The following is a 13,275-nucleotide window of genomic DNA, read 5'->3' as shown; positions in this document are numbered from 1 at the left end:
TGAGGTTTGCTACAATAATCCCAGAGATTGAGATGGCACCAAGCATTTGGGACACAGAGGACTGTAAGCTGGAACTCCAAGGTGCTCAATGGGCCTATTTGAGAAGGTGACATTTGAGATGATAGCTTCAGGGAAAGGACACCATCCCTTCCCCATGGGCATCAGACAGGTTAAATGCAAAAACCCTGAGGCTTGATAAAGTCCTCTGCTCTGGGGACAGAAGAATACTAGTGTGCCTGTGGCAGAGTAGAGAACCCAGCAACAGGACATGAGTCCAGAGAAGTAGGCTAGGATGAAGTGGGACAGCCTGAAGGTCTATTGTCTTCCCTGTTACATGCCTTGCCTGGATAACAGGCCCCACTGAGGCTCTGCAGCTGGAGGTAGAAGAAGGTATTGAAGTTATCAGAGAGGAGCCAACAAAGTAGCCTGAGCATGGCAGAAGCTGACTGCAGGCCTGAGAAGGAACTTCAGCCTCTGACCAGACTCCAAGTCTGACTGCTGTGGGATCAGGTTTCATACTTTTCATATTGAGGCAGCCAAACACTGCCCTCTGCTGGGATACCTCTGTATCACACTCAGAGTTTTCCCAAGAACTGACAGACCTCAGAGCCTCTAAGTCCCCTTATGCAGCTGCTCAGCCTTCATTGTTTCCTTAGTCCTACACAAGTCTCTCTTCCCCTTTGCCTCCTTCGAAGCTATTTCTTCTTACCAGGCATAGTAGAGAGTAGTTTATCCTAGAGCAGAACTTATCATGATCTCTGCCTTGTCTCTGAGCCTCAAGTCTGCTAGAGGGTGGGGGCAGGAAATACAAAAATAACCCCTCTGCTTTAGGGTGGCCCAGTCAGGATTCCCCAAGCCCTGTCCACTCTCTTCCACCTAAGCTACCCCTTCCTGCTCATCTTCCGTGGTGAAGCTGAACTCCAGAGAATGCCCCTAGGGGAGTGACAAAGTCTAGATCCCCCACAGAACATGTGACTCTTGGGAGTCACCCTCTGCTTATCTCCACCTCTGTCCTGGGTTACAGGAGAGGTCAGGGGTCTAGGCATGGAGTGGAGCAGAGCAGGGCAGGGCCATCCAAGAGGCGATGGGGCCAAGCCGTAGCCCAGCAGGAATGACTCAACTGAAGCAACTCAACTTTGCTATGGGCTTCCAGAACCCTCCTCAGTTCTGATCTGCTTCTGCAGTAGCTGCTAATGTGGGCCCATGGTAGAAGCATAAAACCAAGAATATTCATCCCTTAGTATCAGAAGCGGACACCTTTGTACATCAAAGGCCTTGCTGCTCAAGCTCCACATATGAACAGCTCCATGTTCTACAACATCTCTGGTAGGCTTGGATGGGCTGTAAATATCTTGCAGTGTCTAGTATGATGGCAGTTCTGCTGTGTGGATTAAGGTAAGGACAGGAATCTGGCTTGTTCTGCATATATACAGTGTCCTTAGGGAATATGTGGAGTCTGGCTGAGTCCAGGAATGCAGAGCCTACAAGAGCCACCACACTTGAGTAAGAGAGCAGGGACCCAGGCCTCACTGCAGCCTGGGTCACAGAGTCTGTGTTTGTTCATCCATCCAGTGTCCAGTGAGGACCAACTGTGTGGTGGACATGGAGAAAGCTTTGAAGCCAATCAGTGAATTCAGACATGTTTTTCCAGCCCCCTTCAACTCAAGGTGATACCCTCTGAGAATGACAGTGGGCCTGTGGGTGGTGCTACAGAGAGGGATGATGAGGGGCTGCAGAGGCAGAGATGGGAGGGGGACCTTGCTGGACCCATGCTGAATGAGCCTGATAAGTGATAAATGGTGATGGACAGCTTTGGGGATGGTAGGAGTTAAATGAAAGGGGCTGTGGTTAGGCCAGGGTACCTAGTGATCGCTGCAGCCCAGGAACAGAGAAAGTTCAAGTCAACCAGTGGGCACAAATGAGTTATCTTTCAACTTAATGACTGAATTTTTCTGCAAGGAACACACCCCAGGGCATGCTCACATGTGGTCTAGGGCTATGGTCAGGGCAGTGCTGGTACTCTGTACCTGGGCTCCTTTCAGCGTGCCTGGTGTGTCCAAATGCTAATGGGGATGGGGTGCATATGTGAGTTTGGGGTCCTAGTCTGAGATCTCTACAGAGTTCACTGATTGACAGGACATGGGGTCACCTGACATGGCAGACACCTGAATACGCCAAGAGGAAGAACACACTTGGAAGCAGAAATCTAAAGGATTTGGGGGCCTGGCTTAGGACCTGGGGACCACCTCTGCAGGAGACTGTAGGCTCACTTACCTGCACACCCCATGTTCTGTTCCTATAGCACCCTTGGCTGTGGGAGAGGCAGATGAAGTCAGGGAGGGTGACAATAAAGGGGAGTGGGTCCTAGTGCAAGGATTCAGGGTGAGACGGCACTTGGTCACATTCATTTTCTTATTCTTTCATTTATCAACTCACAACATTTTATTGAGTAGCTGTGGTGACCCAGGCACTGAGGTCACAACCCTAAACAGAAAAGATCAAGACCCTCTTCTTATGAGACCAGGACCTGAGCTTGCTGTGTCCTCAAATCCCTAGTCAGCCCCTCCACCCACCTGTGCCACCAGCAAAATCCCCATTGAAGAAGGTCAGAGAGGGAGGACACTGGCTTACTCAGCTAGGAAGCCTGTGCTCTCCTGGGCAGGATCCTAGCATAGAGATAGGACAAGGAGTATTCACTCCAGAAAAACTGTCTGAGTTCCTCCTGTAGCCTAACCGTTCTAGACACAAGAGAGACAAAGACCATGTGACCATGGTCTATCAGGCCCCAATGGCCATGAACTTTGTGGGTGGTACCATCCTTACTGAGGACCATAGGCCTCTTTCTCTATTGTGTCAGGGTTTGGGAAGGAGGTAGCATCCATGCCTCAGACAGAGCAGCCAGTGGCCTGCCAGGTTACCAGAGGCTATAAGATTCTGGCACCATGTCCACTGCCCATCATTCTGTTATGTGGATTCTTTGTGAAAAAGATTGTGCGGTCTACACAGCTCTGGAACATTGTTTGTATCAGCAGCTATGCCATGCAATTGTGCAGCACACAGGCTGCACCACTTGCCCTGCCCAGTGGCCTGCCTTCACCTACCTGGTTACATATGCCCCCTGAGGAAACTGCTGAGCACTTACCATAGCTTCCTCTGCTCACATTGGTCCACCGTTCACTCAGATGTTCACTCATCTGATTTTTATTTTTAAGTATTTTTGTTTTTATTTGTGTCTGTGTGCGGGTATACGCAGAGAATGCAGCACCCTCAGAGGCCAGAAGAGGTTGTTGTATCTCTTGGAGCTGGAACTACAGGTGGTTGTGAACTGCTTAACATGGGTGCTGGGATCTGAACTCCTGTCTTCTGTAGGAATATCAAGTGCTCTTGATCACTAAGCCATCCCTCTACCCCCACTCATTTGCTTTTCACAGCCCTCTGTGAGCAGGATCAGAACTGATTTTCTGCTAAGTCAGTTTCAACCCCACAGACCACTCTGAACCTCTGTGGGTCCCCATCTTCTTCTTACTAAGCCAGCTCATTGGCAGACTTAGTAATTGCTAGATGGATGAAGGTTTTTGTAATGATGCATTTTTCTTGTGGTTCTTACCACAGAAAGTTGATATTATTATTATTGTTATTGTTGTTGTTGTTGTTATTATTTTTTGTGGGGTGCGAGGTCAGGTAGAGATTCAAAGCAGGGCCCAGACCATGATAGTCAAGTGCTCTGCCACTGAGCTTCACCCTGCCTACACTGTAGGACATTTGAAAAAGAGGGCATCCAGCTGACCAGGAATCCCATAGCTAAGAGATAGCAACTTTTCCCTGTGGCATGTCTCATTAGATGCACTCCCAGAAGTTTCTTTGACCTGAATTTTTGTGGCATTGTTATGTTCAGACTGAACATACAGCTTGCGAACTTCTTTTTTTTACTGGTAGCCATTGCTGAGAGTGCCCCAAGGAGGGCCCTGTGCCAGAGTCCTGCAGTGGTGTTTTATGGTAACATCTGGGAGCTCACTTTGCTGTTGTCTGCACTGCTGGTCAGCTTTTTGTTGTTTTGTTTGTTCGTTTTCACTGAGAATGTTCTGGCGTTACCTCAGATTCTATAGAGAATTGAACTGAGTCACCCTGACAGAAGAGAACAGGTGGCAGGTCCCTGGGAGGGCTTGTGGTGGGGCTGGAAGCATGTGCCTTCTGCTGGGCAGCGGTATTAGAGGGCAGGGGCACCACAACTGAGGCCAAGATGCCTTTCCTTTTGCCCCTTCGCTGCCAAGATTCATTTCTCCAATCGGACCTAACTCTCTCTCCACGTTCCTAGACCGAGGGTTCCAGCAAGGCCCTCATAACTTTCTGGAATCCTCTGTGTCCCTTCTCTATCACTTGCCCATCATTGCCAAAAGAAGGGGTCTTCCTTCCTCTTACTGTAGACCAGCACTGTCTCTCATAAAGGTACGTGATGTCACTGTCACTCAGAAGCCCATAAGAACCTGTATTGCCTCGTCTCCTACCTGTCCTACTCACTCTCTCTCTACTCCAAAATACCTCTTCTTTCTCTCCTTATCCTCACACCATACTCAGGGCTCCTGCTCCCTCCAGAATGAAGGCCCTAGCAGCCAGATACAGTGTGAGCCATGGTGACTGCATGGATTTTACCATACAGGGAAATAGTAGTGAGTACCTTCATCACCTCTACCCACCACTGGGACAATTGCCCCCGCTCCCCCTTCCTCCCTACAGGACAATTAAGAGTCTTGTACCGTTTCATTAAGACAGGGCTGTGGAAAGGGCTGAGGAGTCAAAGTAGTTCCTTTCTCCCAGCAGGAGCACCACTCTTGCCAAGGCCGGTGATGGTAGGTACTTCATAGGCACACCTGCAGAAGCCCAGTTACACTGGATAGCCATGATTAGGGAGAAACCCATGTTGATCAATGTTGCCCTGTACAGGACGCTGCAGCCTCCAGAGGGAGTAAGTGAGCGTGCCCAGAGCTGCCCTGAAGGGCCCAATCTGAGAGGTAGATTGAATGGGAACAAGAGAGGGTGTTGCTGAGTGTTGAATTCAGAGACCCTGAGCTAGGAGAGCAGAGAGATCTAGGACCAAATCTGATAAAGTGGTTCTAGGGTTCTCCAACTCACCCCCCAACCCTACCTCTGTCAGGCAGTGAGTCCAGTGGTCAAGGCTTGGAGTGACTTCTACTGTCAGCCGGGGGCTTTGGGTTGGGAAGTTCTCAAACTTGATCTGGGCTGTGCTCCCCATTCACATCTGTGAAGCAGTGACTTCAAGCTCTGTCCATGTCCCAGAAGCCCCACTTCCAGAACTAAATTTGTCCGAGGACTTTCACGTTGAAGGATTTTTCAATTTCTTTTCTTTTTTCGAAACAGTCTCCTGTAGCCAAGTGGCAATGTGGATAACCTTAAATTTCTGACCTTCCTGCCTCCACATCCCCAGTGCTTGGTTTACAGGTGTGCACAACTATACTTGGTTTATGAAGTGCTGAGGGCTTCCTGCATGCTTTTTCCAGTTATAGATAATGCACCTCATGTGTCAGCCAATCCCCTCCACTAACAGACATCCACATAAACATTGCCGTGGAATAAACTTGATCACTATGGTCTCACACAGCCTGGGGAACTGAGTACAAATCTTGGAACCTGGCTGGTTCGAGGGTGCCAGGCAGGGTGGATGCCTGAATTGCCCTGTACTTCCTGCTCAGGGTCTCTGAATTCAACACTCAGCAACCTCACCTCTCACGCAGGGCCCTTCAGGGCAGCTCTGGGCATGCTCACTTACTCCCTCTGGAGGCTGCAGTGTCCAGTACAGGGCAACATCAATCAACATAGGTTTCTCCCTAATCATGGCTATCCAGTGTAACTGGGCTTCTGCAGGTGTGCCTATGAAGTACCATCACCAGCCTTGGCAAGCTTGGTGCACCACAGACAGCCTGGGACACTCTGAGGCAAGCCTTGCAAGGAGGGACTGATGCCAGCCCTTGTGGTCCCAAATGTTCATTCCTTCCCAAGTTTGCCCTAAGGCCCTTTTTTAGCTATCTTGGGGTGGGAATCTGATCTTCTCCCCCAAGTGAGGGGATGAGGCATCCAGTGATTTCTGGTGTGCTGCAGAAAGGAGTGCTTGCTGAGATTCTAAAAGCCCACACACATTTCCGGAGATAATTGCTTAGGAACCGCTCCTTTCTCAGGCACCCTGCTTTTGAAGGGAAGGGCTGTAGACAATGGAATCCCCATCCCAGCCTGCCCCACAAGGTCCTCTGCATCTGGAACACTGGCCACAACTATGATTTGAGAGGCATGTGATGCGCAACTGCAGCATGAAAAAGCCTATGCTCTGCAGAGCCTGTGATTCAGCCTTCCAAAGTGATGCTGAGCAGAGTGCTTGCTGCAGGAAAGGACACACAGCATGAGGCCACTTAAGTACCGCTCCAAATACTCACAGTAGTTCACCCTGCTCAGGATGCCTGCATGAAGACAGGACAGCTGAGTAGGAAAGGTTCCCTACAGATCATTCATGCGGTCCTGGGAGCCTGGGAGCTGAGCGAGAGAGGAGAGAGGATGTTTACAGAGACATGACCTCCAAGGCTTCCGGCATGTTTATCAAGCGAGGTTTTTCATTACAGGCAGCTGATGCATTAGGGTTCACAGTATTCATCTTTATGCGTTTTGGAAATTTTAAAATATTTTTAATGTCATAGCACATTATCATTTTCCGGATCCATGCAGTACTTTCTATTTCCCACATGCATGCATATGTGCATGAACGCGTAGGGAAAGCACTGGAAGGCTGCACTCCAGACAGATGAGAACCACTTCCACTGCAGAGATGAGCAGGAGGAGTAAGATGTGGAGTTGAGGGGAAGAGGACTGTTCTTTATGAATAATCGCTCTTGATGGGGCTGGTGAAGCACACCTTTCATCCCAGCATTCCGAGAGGCAGAGGCAACCAGATCTCTATGAATTCCAAGCCAGCCTGGTCTACACAGTGAAATCCAGGCCAGCCAATGTTGCAAGGCCCTGTACCAAAAGAAAAGATGTTCACATTATTTCTGCACTTTGTATTTTACTTACTGAAAATGTAAAGCTTCAGACAAAGAAAAGTACAGTGCTGGGGCATGAAGTATGTGTGTTTGGGGGACTGGTCCAGGTAAAGGTACAGACCCTGCAGCTCCACAGTTAGTCCCATGTCCACCTGAAAGGGGGATGGGCTGCTGTCCCACGGAGATGGTCCAGTGCTGAGATGCATAGCTGCCAGCCTGGAATGACTGAGACTGACCTATCTCCTTGTCATGTGCCAGCAGCCTTCTCCCTCTTCCCAAATGTTGTTGTGCTCCTGCCTAGGGGACAGATGGCCACAGGTTGGAAGACAGAGACACTCTGTCTGAATATCCCTGTCAGCCTGCAGGCTGGAATTTTCCAGTCTATGAGGCAAAGTTCTAGATAGGAAATTTCTCGAACCAGCCCTGGAAGCTGCTGCTCCTCCTAGACTGCAGGGATGAGATGGGGACATGGATCCAGAGACTGGCTTTGAAGTGCTCTGTGTCAGACTCAGCTTGAAAATGTAGCTTGTTGGGTGGTCCTATCTTACAATCCTACCCAGGGCCAGTCATGTCAAGGCTGACTGCCACTCCCTCCAACCTCAGGCATCTGGTCACAGTTGAAGCAGACAGGTGCTGTCTGCCACAGCATTTCTGTGGCTCTGAAACCTCTTGTGCCCTCGAGCTTCACATCTCCAAAGCTGGACCAAGCAGTCTGACTCTCGCTTGGTGATAGCATGCTCCTGCACTTTATGTTACTTCCTCGAATGCAGGAACTTCTGGGGTCTCAAGTTAGAGACCAGCTGGAATGTCCACGTAATGTTTTTTGGAGTATTCTTTATCTAACCAGACCTGACTGGTGCCAGGCAAAGAGCATCAGGTGTGAGAACAACTGTGTGCTATGCTCAATGCTTTGTCAAAGCCTGAAAGCCTTGGCAGCTGTTTCTGAGTCTGGAGGGCTTTATCACTTACTCTACTTTAAAATGCAGCAGGGTCTAGATGTGTGTGCCTCTCTGGAAGAGGGGCTAGGAAAAGTACAGGTATACAATGGATATCATGGGTCCAAAGGGAGGACAAGAAGAAGCCCAGGCTGGGGGCTTCAGAGCAGAGTGCATGCAGGGTAGCCAGTTCTCAATCTCAGCCTCAGTTTGTTCATCTGTGATATGAGAGTAGGAAAAGAAGCTCCTCTTTACGAAGTTTGAAAAGGGTATCACTTGAGCACAAGCACACAGGTGGGCTTGCCTCAGTGTTAGTACCCACCCACCCCCAGGATGCCTTTATGAGCAGCTATGATTAATTACACATTTCTGATATGTGCTCAACTTTGAAAACAAAAGGACCCTAAAGAGAAGGGCCTCTTCTGATGCTGTGATGGTATTCTGATCTTGATAAAATACAGTGTATCTCAATCAAGGAGAGAGATTGGGCCAGTTTACCGTGTGCTAAGTCTACATAAATCTGAATTATTCCTGTGACAGGATCCTTCTGGGGGCTCTCATGGGAAGACTGGCTATTTCTAGAGTCCCCTGCATTTGCTGTATAACTTTCTGTAAGTTTCTCACTGTCTCTGAGATCCATTTTCTCTATAATAAAAGAACCGAACTTGAGTGAAGCCTCTCTCTTCCCCCAACTTCAGTGAGTCTGAGAGGCTAAAAGAATTGAAAGAAGATAGTCAGCCTGGCAACTGCCACTGCCATCCAGAGGGTTTACACTTTCACTACCTTCCCCAGAGGCAGCTTTGCAAGTGAAGACTCAGGCCAAAGTGCTGGCTAGGCCCTTCTGTGTTTGTTAATCCTGAATGAATGAGGAGACCCCCCCAACCCCGGACCTGTGCCTCCTGGCTTTGGGATTCCTGACTGACACTTGGTAAAAAGGCAGCCTGCTCAGGGAAGCGTGTGATACACAGCAGGTGATGTGCAGAGAGAGAAGCAGGACATTTCTTATCTGCATCTCCTCTCCTCCCTTTTGGTTGCACCAGTGTCCTCAAATCCGTCCAGCTTCTTTCTGCCTCAGGGCCTTAGCACAAGCTCTTTACTCAGAAAGCTCATGTCACCTCAGTCTGCTGGGTGAAGGCTTATGAAGAGGCCTCCTTTTCCCTGCTCCCACCTCAAGAAGATGGCTCCTGCCTCCCCCTTCTCTCTTCTGCTTGGTTGAACCCTGATCTGATTGCCAGGCACAATTCCGCATTCTGACTTTTATGTTTTCTCCTCGTTTCCCCCTTAGAATGTATCCTTGATGAAGGCAGATGCTCTGCAGGCTCACTGGGAGTGCTGGGGAGGGGGGGCGGAGTGAGGGAGGAGAGGCACCATCGCTAGAACAGACTGGCCCCAGCCCCAGTCCCTCTCCCTTTAGGTTATGACTGGCAGCAGTGGTCCAAGCTGTGTCATCTGCTATGAAGTTACTGTAGTGGTCAGCCCTCCAGAACCAATTACACGACTGTCATGATCCCATTTTACGGTAGCACATCTGAGATTCCCAGGAGACACTCAGCTTGCTGAAGTCTCGCGGCCCCTAACTCCAGGACACAAGATCTCCTGAGTTCTTAGTTTAGTGGTTCCTCTGTTTCCATGCCAGGGACGGAAAAGCTGCCCTGGAAAGCAATGCCATCATTACATTCTTCGGGCTGCGAGTGCATTTTAGCAACGGATTTCCAGGTTTCCAGTGAGGGCCAGAAGGAGCCACCTCGTTGGTCTCAGCGCCAGGGCTCTTGGTTTTGCAGCCGCACCCGCAGGGCGGCCCTGTTTGATGCTGCAGTTGCCACAGCAACGAGCACTTTGGCGATTGGTCCAGCGAGGCCGCACTACGTTGCTCCTGAAAGGAGGGGGGCGCTCCTGCACTCCTGTCCCTCCTCCGGATGCTGCGAGAGCAAACCGGCACAGACAACCCCCTCCTCCAGCCCTCCCCTCCTCATCCCAGCGCACTGCCACCCCGGATGTGCGGGAGGGAAAAATCCCAAGGAAGTCCCAGGTAGCAGCGAGGCAGACGCCCCCGCCCAACCTGGCGACCATGGTGACTCGACGTCTTCCCAGGCTTCTGGGCACAGTGTAAACCCTGCGTAGGAGGACCTGTTTGGAGCCCCCTGCCACATTATACCCAGAATTTCTAGATGAACCTGCCAGTCCTGGGAAAGTGACTGCCCTTGGCTTTCATTTTCTTCTTTCCACCTCGCTTGAACATCCTTTTCCTCCTCTGAACCACCTTGAGCCTCTTCAGCACAGGCAGGAGAGAGAAGGAAATCAGACTTGGTCAGGATGGCTTGCCGAAGACGCTATTTGTGAGTATGCAAGATAAGTTTATCCTAAATCCTGAGGCAGAAAGGACCACTACTCACGTTGGAGTGAGGGGCTTGGTGGGGGTGGGGTGGCTGCTCTGCAGGTGGCTTCCAGGGAGAGCAAGCTTGCGTCCAATGTTTGTCCCCTGCGGCAGAGTCGGTGTTGTTGATGATGAGGGGAAAAAGAATCTTAGTCAGCAAGTCTTCCTTGAGCTGTGAAAGTCCTCTACTGAAGCAGGCACCCTCCTCCTAATCCACATCCACAAATGAGGGTCCTGGACTCATGGCCGTGGTCTAGGCTTTTGGCAATGCCCCGACAGACCTGTTTAGAGAAAGCTCTGATGCTCATCAAGCCCATGGCCTGTACCTAAGCCTGGAAGAAGGCCAGCAGTAGGCTGAGACAGCGGCTGGAGATGGCCTCCTCCATAGACAGGTGAAGGTGGCAGCAGTGTCCAGCTGTCAAGCACAGGTGTCATGTGCCGGTACAGAGCACCCGTCTGCTGGGCCTGATGCCAGCAGTGGAGGTGGTGAAAGTCGGGCTTAGGGTGGTGACATCACGGGACTGGGTATTTATGGAAGCAAAGCTGTGCTTAGTGAAGCCAGGCTTCCCAGGGGGCAGTGGGATTCAAATGCCAGCTTCCTTCTAGGCTCTCTGGGGGCTCTGCTGGTGCTGTTCTGGGAAGAGCAACCTTTGCCCTGTGTGGGCACTCTAGGCCCTGGAGGCTGAATGAGATTTGGGTCTGGTCTCTGTCTGTCCTAGGGTACCTGCTCAGTGCTTGGAATCTGCTAGGGACAGCTTGGTAATCTTGGACTTTTTGAGATTTAAAAGCAAGGCATGACGTTCTTGAATTGGGATCAGCCACCAGGACTAGGAGAGGGGGCTTGCAACAGTTTGTAGGAGGTCATCTGGGAGATTCAAACACTCTTCAAACCGGCTTTGAACTCCAAGAGGCCCCAAGCCCCATTAAAGGCCCTCTGAGCCCTCCTAATTAGGCCTTGTCTCCTCCCCTCCTGAAAGGGGCGGTCCCCATGCTAATGAGCCTGAAGGAAAGTAAACATTGCCTGTAGCTACTTAAGCTGGCTGGGCCAGTAGGCCCCTGTAGGAGGCTCTGGTTCTGCATTTTTAGTGGAGAAGCATATGAGTTCTCTGGTGGTATGAGAGAACTACACAGGGTCCTTGCCCTCTGTGGCAAGACCAGAAATAGTAAAGCTCTCCCTAGCATGGAACTTCATCTCACCTTTGAGGAAGGTACTTCCCCAGCGCAGCCTCCTTCCTCCTGCCACTCCTTTCCTGGCACAGGAGCCTCTAGTGTCAAAGAAACTGACAACTTGCAGAGGCCACTGAGCTGTTGTGGAGGGAAGATGTCATTAGCATGAAATGTGACAGTTCCCACAGAGAGCAGCTGGGCCCGGGGCCTATTTCCAAAGCTAGGGAACACTTTCTGAAAGCTTTTGCCTGGGCAGGAATGAAGACAACCCCTGTCCCCATTTTGAAATGGGGAAATGGGGGCTGGACAAATCACCCCTGGAAATCTAGCATGCACTGGCCTAGATGTTGGGCTTTTCATGGAAATCATTTTGCCAGGAGAGCTGCTTAGAATCCACTACGCCTCCAAGGTTCATTCAACCTTCGAGGGCCAGAGATTTATATCTGAACACAGCCTTAGGCTGCCCTGTTGGCAGCATCTGTCTGGGGATCAGTGTCCCCCACTGCCCTTCCTTGAAGGTCTCTCTACTCTTCCTTAACTCTTGGGGCTCGGTAGGCTGAGCTACCCCTAACCCCCACCTCCTCCTATATTCTGTTGGTATCAACCATCCCAACCAGATTGGCTGGGGAGAGCTGGAGGACAGCTATGGGCTCTGCCCTTGCAGAGGGTTTGGAGTCAAGCAGGCCTTGCTGATTTACCTACTAGGCACTCAGCAGCCTATGTTTGTCCTCCATTATAGTCCACTTGACCAGGACAGGGCCCAGCCCAGCCTAGGGATCTCTCAGTAACTACTTCTCTAGACTTCTGGTTCCCCAGGCCAGCATCCTGGAAGGGGGCTGATGGCTGTCAGCTCAGCTCAGTCTTGGCTAGTCTTGTGCTTTCTCATATCCCGTGGCTTGGTTCTGCCTCCCTCAACTGCTGCAAGTGTAGTATGGTCAGTCCCTTTATACAGAGCACGAAACTGAGGTATAGAGAAGAAGGAACTCACTGGGCTCCTGCAGCTATTTGCTGCTGTGCCTTTAACAATTCTGTCCTTCCCCTGATATGCCCCATTCCAGACCTGAGCAGCCATGTGTCACATGATCAAGGTGTCTCTTGGCCTAGTGGTGCCCCCCCCAAAATAGGCATACTATACACCCTGTTCCGCCTTCCCACTCACCCTCATTCATTTGCCCCCTGGGTGTTCCACTGTGGGTCACTCAAAAAGTTAAATGTATCACTGAGAGAGGTGGGTCCTCAGTCTGCTGTGGGGGTGCCCTGGTGATGGGATAAAGATAAGGATGAAAGCAACACATACAGTAACTGAGTAGAGAAATCACAAGGCCTACTACAATCCTTGACTAAACTGCAACAGACAGCTTAGTCAGCTTAGTAGCACTGTGAGGAAGGCACTCCATCCTGACTGACCACAGCAGCACCTTCAGCATCCTCAAGTGATGGCTGAAGAGGACTCTAGGCTCAACACATCTTCCAACTCCAGCTTAGGCAATGGGGCTGTAAGAATTTGCAGAGCAAGGTGCTGGCTGTCTCTTCCCATGTCTGTGGTCCACCCATCTACCCACTAGCTGGCTCATTTGCTCACTGCCTGGAACTTCCTGGCTCCTCTTCCCCTCCTTTTCTCTCTGAGCAGCCAAGCAGGGCTAAAGCTGCAGACCTCCCACCCTGCCATTCTCTGACTTCCCTGCTGGGCTTCCATCTACCCTGCCACTATGTTCAGCTTGTTGGGTGGTCACTGTGCCTTACTACTAGAATATCA

The sequence above is a fragment of the Grammomys surdaster genome, unplaced genomic scaffold (assembly GCF_004785775.1).
Source record: "Grammomys surdaster isolate TR1022 unplaced genomic scaffold, NIH_TR_1.0 220, whole genome shotgun sequence".
NCBI classification, from domain to species: domain Eukaryota; kingdom Metazoa; phylum Chordata; class Mammalia; order Rodentia; family Muridae; genus Grammomys; species Grammomys surdaster.
Note: the sequence above shows the minus strand (reverse complement) of the source record.